An 8,212-nucleotide genomic window follows, 5' to 3' on the forward strand; every position below is an offset into this window, starting at 1 on the left:
GATCCATTGTATCTATGTGAATAAACATGATCTAAACTATGCAACTTACCCTCTACTAGGTCAATCTCTCTAATAACTAGATCTAGCAAAAAACATAAGTAAAATAAGTAACTCTCTAGATCCGTATGCATCAAAACCTGCCTCTCCTATGAGGCCTCACCTCAATAAAGTCTACACTACTCTCATACACAATACCTGACTACTCTAATATATGTACTACATCCACACGAATGCTACCAGGTAGGCTATAAGAACTAGAATTAGTGGTAGTGGTCAAATCCTGAATGTCCCCACGTGTGAAAGTCCAAGAAGAATAGCCTATCTATCTAGCATAAGGAACTCATGCCTATGCCCATAAGTATCCTGAGAGCCCACGTGTGAAGTTTCACTAAACTCATGTGCTATAATGGATGTATCACTAATCTAATTCACACTATCCTCAAATGCTCCCACAATCAACTAATGTATCCACATGATCCATAGGAAGGAAGATAGGCATAAAAGTATTATCAATGCTCGGTGTGCTCGGTGCCATTGGTGCCATCTCTACCCTCGAGATCATGCCCACATGATCCAACTCACACAAATCACTATCACATGCATCATCATGTACATGTGGTAATAGCATCATGTGCATGTGTATCACTATGATCATGTGTGTGTGTATCATCATGTGCAGATGTATCAATATCATCATACATGTGTATCACTATGATCATGTGTGTGTGTATCATCATGTGCAGATGTATCACTATGATCATGTGTGTGTGTATCATCATGTGCAGATGTATCAATATCATCATACATGTGTGTGCATGGTACATCATCATCTGTATATATGAGATACATTATCATAGGTATGCAGGTGTGATATATCATCATCATATGAATCTATGTCGATGTTGTTTATGTCCTCAGAGACATAATCATAACAACTCAGAGACATAATCATAACAACTCAGAGACATAATCATAATAACTCAAGAGTGTAGGACACTTCTGTAAGATGCCCAAGAAAGAATCACCCCATGCAAAGAATGCCAAACATTTGTGTGGAGGTAATCAAGCAATGAAACAATGAAATCCCCGTTTGCGGACCATTTGGACCATCTGGCACATACATCCACCTCGTTAGAAAAATGCCTCAAGAGACTAGGCCTCAATCCCTTGAGCTCAAAAAACGACACATTAATAGGCTGCCTCATCATAGCATGATGTGGATGAGACTGAGGGTCTAAAGGGCTATACCTCGAAGTGCCAAAACTATGTGTGAATGCAGCAAAAGAAATATAATCCATGACACGAACTGGTATCTCCTCACAATAACAAGCATAGAGCCATGAAGATAATGCATGAGCAACCCTCAAAAAATTAGGATCTAAGATGGCAACATAGTGATATCAATGACAATGATGGAGTGTAGATTGTCTATCAAATGAGGGATAAAAATAGTCTTAAAAACCTATAACTATGCGTGAACACTCTCCACAAAGGTACCCCTAAATGTGTGAACACTCCACAAAGCACAAAAATTTGTGAAAACACTCTCACAAAGCACTAAGCACGTGAATAATCCCAAATAAAGCGCCAATGCTGCACGTGAACAATGCCAACCAAAACTCAACACAAAGCCCCCACAATCACACAAAATGTAATCACGCATGAACGGACTTATAATCACACTCAATCATGTAAACATCCCCAAGATGTATGTAGGAATGTGAAACATGACGTGTGAACAAGCCCAACAATCACTCGCATCCTCTCTAAGTGTACTACATGAAAACAACATTTTTACAATGCTAGTGTAGGGGAGGTGGGGAGATGTGAATGTAAGAAAATGGGATGGGTTAATAGTGAAAAGTGTGGGCAAGGAGATAATGGGTTGGGAAGATGGTGTGAAAAAGGGGAAGAGTGTAAAAGGATAAACCATGTGAATGGGCAAAGACAAACCCTAAGGTTTAATGAAGTAGGCCTTTTTTAGCTCAACAATAAATTTTAACTTCTTATCCTTCTTCATGCTGGTGGTGCAGGGTGAGGGCTAAGTTTTTTTTCTCTTCTTCTCTTCTCATTGGGCATTGGCGGCCTACCGGCCTACTGAGAGCTCCATGATGCTTCTCCCCCTTCATGCTAGTGGCAGCCAGGGCTACTTGCCTAAGTTTTTTAAGTTTGTGGCAAGGGCTCTCTCTCTCTACACTACTGATCGTGCTATTTGAATTGGTAACTATTGTAGATAAGTGCAAGCCCTTCTTGTTGATGATCTGGGAGCTTGTAAAGCTCAGTGATGGCTCCAACAAGGCGATGATGATGTTAAGCAACACTAATGTTAATAATGCTTGTGGCCCCTTGCTTAACCTGCTTTGTGCTGAGCTAAGCTTCTTTAAAAGCTCACTGTGAAGCACCTGACACAACTATCTTCCTTTCCTTCACCAAAGAAGCACCAAATGCCAAACCTTGTGTTTTATAGAATGTAAAAATCATTCCACCTCCAAGTAGAAGAATGTCACATTTCTCTGATAGTGATTCAATGACACCAATCTTAGAAGGCACTTTAGATCCTCCAAAAATGGCCGCAAAAGGATGAGTGGGGTTGGAGACGACACCAACCAAATAGTCAAGCTCCTTCTACAAAAGGAAGCCTACCCACCCACAAATGGCCTTAAATACTTGGTCATGCCTTCTCTTAAGGCATGTGCTCTATGAGCAGTGCCAAAAGCATCATTCACATAAAGGTCAATAATGAAAATCGACTTGATCCCTCTATGCTCAAGTGGAAACGGGTCTTTGATTGTTATCTAAAGAGCAGGAGGAGGCTGGGAGGTATCAAAGACAATGCCCAAGTGTGCCAAGGGTCTACTTGGGCTCCTCAATCTCCATCTTGAGGGACATGTAGTGCTCCTACAGAGCAGCTGATCGAAGCAGTGCTTGTGGTTAAGCATGGACGTATTGATTTTCTATCTTCATGGATATATAGTGCTCCTGCATAGCTGTTCAAAGTGGTGCTTGTGGTTGAGCATGGACGTACTGAGAAAGAGGCAAGGGGTCACCAACACCATCACAACTAGCGCAATCCTCTCTCAAGCTATGCATTTTCTTCTCTCGCGTGGTAGCCAACTACTACTAATGAGCTAAGAGCTATTTGCTTAATGATGCTCTGCCTTCATAGGAGATGAGTGTCCCTCCTTTTACATTTAACTAAAGTCTTGGGAGTGGCCTCCATGCAATACTTGCTTTTGTTTTACAGAAGGTGTTTTAGAATTTTTAAGTCTACTATCGCTCCTAGATTGTCCAAGTAGGCTATAAAGACATATTCTTTGCCCTCTGCTAATAATTCATCTAGTTTCCCACTGTTATGTAAGGAAGCAAAAACAACTATGTGTTTTCATCCTAATGTGGATTAGTTTGGAAATATTAGCCTTGCAGGATAAGTGGTCTTTGCCTATGATGTTAGAACTGTTCTTTTTTCATCAATCTAAAGGCTTTTGGGAGAGCCCAACAATGACAACCCTTTGAAGAGCTATGCTGCTAGAATGTTTGTTTGCTAAACTTGCTTACACAATGTCTTTTAGTTGTTTACTACTGAAGTAGTGATGTCCTCAGTTGTTTACCGAAGCTTTACACCTGTTGCTGTGCCAATATTGAATTCTACACACTTGTCTTGTGTGCTTTGCTAAGAGCTTTTGCAAAGCTTAGTGATGCTTTAGAAGGACAAATCAAATTTGCAAGAGACCTTCCCACTCATGAAGCCTTGTAGGAGACCCTATGGTGTATGGAGCACACTAACATACACTAGGGGACATAGGGTCTCCTCACTTACATTAGTGGATTAGTGGACTAGGTTCGATTCCTAGCAGGGATGTACACTAAAATGCTTGCTAAAAGCTTTGTAAGATTTATCCTTAATCACTTTCTTGATCAATAAACTATCCAAACTACTTTTAATTTGTCAAATTTCATCAAGATTACTTACTAATCATAAGATTAATACTAATCTTTACTGTTAGTCATGTTCTGGATCAAGAGATTATCTTAATGACATTTAATCAATAAATTATTGGCATAAACTTACATTGTCGTCATTAAGATTCAGTAATCTTGCTTCCTTGCATAAACTTTCAGCAATATCCATAGTTTTGTTGAACTTTTTAATAATTTCTCTTAAAGAAACTAAAATCTTATAAGAAATAGCCAATATTAATGAAAGGTTGATCAAGAATCACTCACTGTCACCAAGATTTGATTTTGCATAATAATCTTTGTAAATTTTAAAAATTCTACATCAAGATTCTTGAAATTTGGTTTTGCATAGTAAGATTTGTATAAAACTATAAACTGCATAGTAAACTACTCAAATCTATAATAGAACTATAATCTACACTGAAATCTACATAGAATCTTCAATTTGCATAAATTCTTGATAAGCCAATATCTACATAGCAACCTTTAATATCCTCCAAACTGCCAAGATTCCCAAAACTAGGCAAATATAGAAGGAAACAAAGTTTTATGAATAGATTTGATGAAAGGAAACACTAATTAAAAGGATTTAGCAAAAAAGTTTCAAGGAAATCACTCTAAAAATGGCTAGAAACCTTAATTTAGAAATTAAGAAATCAAGATTCTCTCAAACAGGTGTAAGAATTAGGGTTTCTGAAATCTCTATCAACATATACCCAAAAATTATTACCATTAATTCCATTGTTAATCCACTCAAAAGAAAATCTAAAAAATGTGTAAAAGCACTAATTTAAAAATAGATTAAATACTAATCACTCCCTAATTAAAACATTAATATATAATCTAAGAGCTATGATACCAATGCAATCAAGGGACCTAGGGGATTACACTCATTAGCGTGGAGTACACACATGTCCCACTCATCCTAGGGAGTAGCACTTATACATAAAAAGATTGCCATGAATCAACCATGAAAGCTTGGGCACAAGCTCCAAGAAGACAAGATGTCTATCATATCCAATCATCAAGAAGATATAAAAAAGTTGGTACAGTAGTCTAGACCAAGGTCACTTATATAGTGTCTGTCCATTTCACACTAGTTGACAATATGCCCATGCCCCAAACCTATGCTCAAGGGAACCAAGGTCCATGTACCTAAGCCCAAACCCATACATGTGCATGTGTATATATAATTGCTTCATTACAAATACCTAATATTATACCAACCACACGTGAGTCTAGAGGTAAGTACCTAGTACATATTATACCAACCAATAATAGCTACCCTCCTTAAAACTTGTAAGGACATACCTACTCGTGTCCTTTAAGGATTTTTTATATGATACAATATGTATGCCAACTATAATTTCTAAGTAACATTCATAAAAGTATGTGCCTAGGTAGGCTTATTTCATCAAAATAAAATATGCGAGCCTAATTCATTAAAAAAAAAAAAGAGACTAAGCCTACAAACGTGAGTCAATATCTATGATCCTAGTAGAGAGAGGTAAGCCTAAGAGCATGAATATAGAGATGTGAGGAGCCCACCAAGCATGACATGAGTCTAGCTCACCAAACTTGCATTAGTCTATTTCATGCAAAAAAGGTGTGAGTCTACAGACTAGGTATCAAGACACGAGTCTAGAGGTATGAGCCTAGATATGTGAGTCTACATTGGTGAGCCTAGAGACGTGAGAGCCACATGCATGATGAACCCAGAGATGTGAGCCTAGAGACACAAGTCACATGCATGATGAACCTAGAGATGTGAGCCTAGCAAAAAACAAAAAAAACTTATTTTGGTAGCTTGAGCAAAAGAGGCATGTCCGAAATCAATTTTCTGGCTTACTTCAAAAAGCACTAGAGAATGTTTTAGTAGAGTGAAATCTTAGATGTGAACCCAATCTAGATTAATTATTGGAAATAACAATACAATCGATTGTAGTAAATCAAACCACACTTCCTCAAACCCACCAACCTTTGATCCTCAACTAGCTCTCAACAAGTGCTTCCATGTTAAGAAGGTAAAACTCCTTTAGATCTATTCAAGTGAGGGGGAGAGAAAAAGAGAGAGGGGGGGAGGGCTACAACGCACAGAGAGAGAGAGAGAGAGAGAGAGAGAGAGAGAGAGAGAGAGAGAGAGAGAGAGAGAGAGAGGATTGCATGCCAAAATGCCCTCTTTGTATAATTCTCTTTTGAATGGTGTACCGTGTGCCCATCTCCTTCCCATCGAAGACGAGCTATTACACTAGTGAAAATATAAAAGAGAAAGACTTACACTAAGGTACATTATATGTTTATTTGCTTTTTTCCTTGCAATTAATATATGCCCTATGCACAAACCCTAGAAAAAACAAAAAGTTAACTTGAGTGTTCTCGATTAAATCATGGGAAGTTTGACAAAAAATGAGGGAGTTAATTTGAATACTTAATAAATGATAAATTTTGATTATCATGGCAAGAAGAATTGAGCTAGAGATGCAGCACCATGCAACACATGACCTTCTTAAAAATAAAAAAAAGGCTTGTAATTATATATATGTGGGTAAACACAAGTGATAGGGTGGGGGCCTAGGGTAAACACAAGTGATAGGGTGGGGGCTTAGGGTAGGGGTTGGTGGGGTAAGGCACATGCATTGTAGGGGGGGTGAGTATTAAAACTTGGTAGGACATTACTTTAGATAGTTGGGTATTGCACTTTGTGTAGTTAAGGTTTTACAACAACATAAGAAAGATGGTGCAGAGGACAGAGATATAACCTTTGTTCTCATAGAGGGGGGGGCTTGGTAAAAAATCAATTAGTGTTGAATTAAGCTTGATGCATTAGACATGGAGATGTTGCTTCAATGAATCTTGACTATGTGTAGAGGCACAATATTGAAGGTAGCAATTGTCCAAAGTCTATTGGCAATTCCTAAGACATGCTAAGGTGACAACATGGACTTTCTTGATTTTTCTTCGCTAATAGACATGAGACTCATGGTGGACTATAGTGTTTGGGACCTTTGGAATCTAGAATTAATATAAACATGTATAGAAGAACCAAGTTCACGGATATGGAAGGATGTTCACTTGAACAAGGCCTTGACAGAGACATAACCATGGGAAATTGATAGGAAGGATTAGTATAATAGACAATATCTAAATATTTATTGAAAAATGTGGGGTTCCACAATGAGAAATTTAATCATAATATCCACACATACAAAAAAGGGCTAAAAGAATTCAATATTTCTTTTACTAAATTATGGGTCAAATTGGGGTGTCACTCTCTTTACCATATTCTAACCGTGAGTTTCAATGTAACTCTAGAAGGGTATAATACAAATGTGTAGGAAATTGATTGGCTTGATCTTTATATGTATAACCATTGTTTCACAAGATCCAACATTTTAAACAATGCCTCATAGCTAGATTTTGACACACCGTGAATTTGTTCGTTCGTGAAGCGAGAAACAAAGAGAAAAGAGCTTAGAAATTTAGAATCTCATTTACAGTGATAAGATCTTTTGCATTTATAAAAATGCATCAAAACCATGTAATGGGCGACTACTCTGCACGGTTCGGAGAGCTTAAGCTTGTATATCAACGTTTCACATGCTTAATTAATCAACATATCAAAATGTTGGCAATAAATAGAAACCCGTCTATAGTTATATTCATCCAATATCCTTAAAGGCTCCTTAAGTAGATACAAAATGGGCTCAAACTTGAACTTGCCATCTTATGGTAGAGAAAGCAAAATCATTGATTTTTTTGTTATTAATGTTGGTACCACTTTCATAGAGTACTCCACCTTCTATTCGGATCATCATGGGTACTTGATGCCCTTAAATATAAATTGTTACTTTAAACTTATGTGTTTCTCTTTTATGGTTTTATCCCCTCCATTTGTGTGTGTGTGTGTGTGTGTGTGTGTGTGAGAGAGAGAGAGAGAGAGAGAGAGAGAGTGAGAGAGAGAGAGAGAGAGAGCACGTGACAAGATGTTTCACTACACAACTACTTAAAGATCTCAACTATAAGAGTCCATGTGGGCAATTAGGTCTTTACATCACACAACTTACTTGAAAAGTCCAAGATGTGAAGGAGGGTTTGAAACCCGTTTTGTACTGTATTTTACTATTTTGAAATGTAAAAGGGGACAAAAATTAGTCTATTTTTAGTGCTAATTCTTAGTAGCTAAAACTTTTTATTATTATTGGGAACATTGATGTGAAGCACATTGTCTGATTGTGCTGTGTGCATGTGCACGTGT

The sequence above is a fragment of the Cibotium barometz genome, chromosome 56 (assembly GCF_041138505.1).
Source record: "Cibotium barometz isolate CiBa-2024 chromosome 56, ASM4113850v1, whole genome shotgun sequence".
In the NCBI taxonomy this organism is placed as follows: domain Eukaryota; kingdom Viridiplantae; phylum Streptophyta; class Polypodiopsida; order Cyatheales; family Cibotiaceae; genus Cibotium; species Cibotium barometz.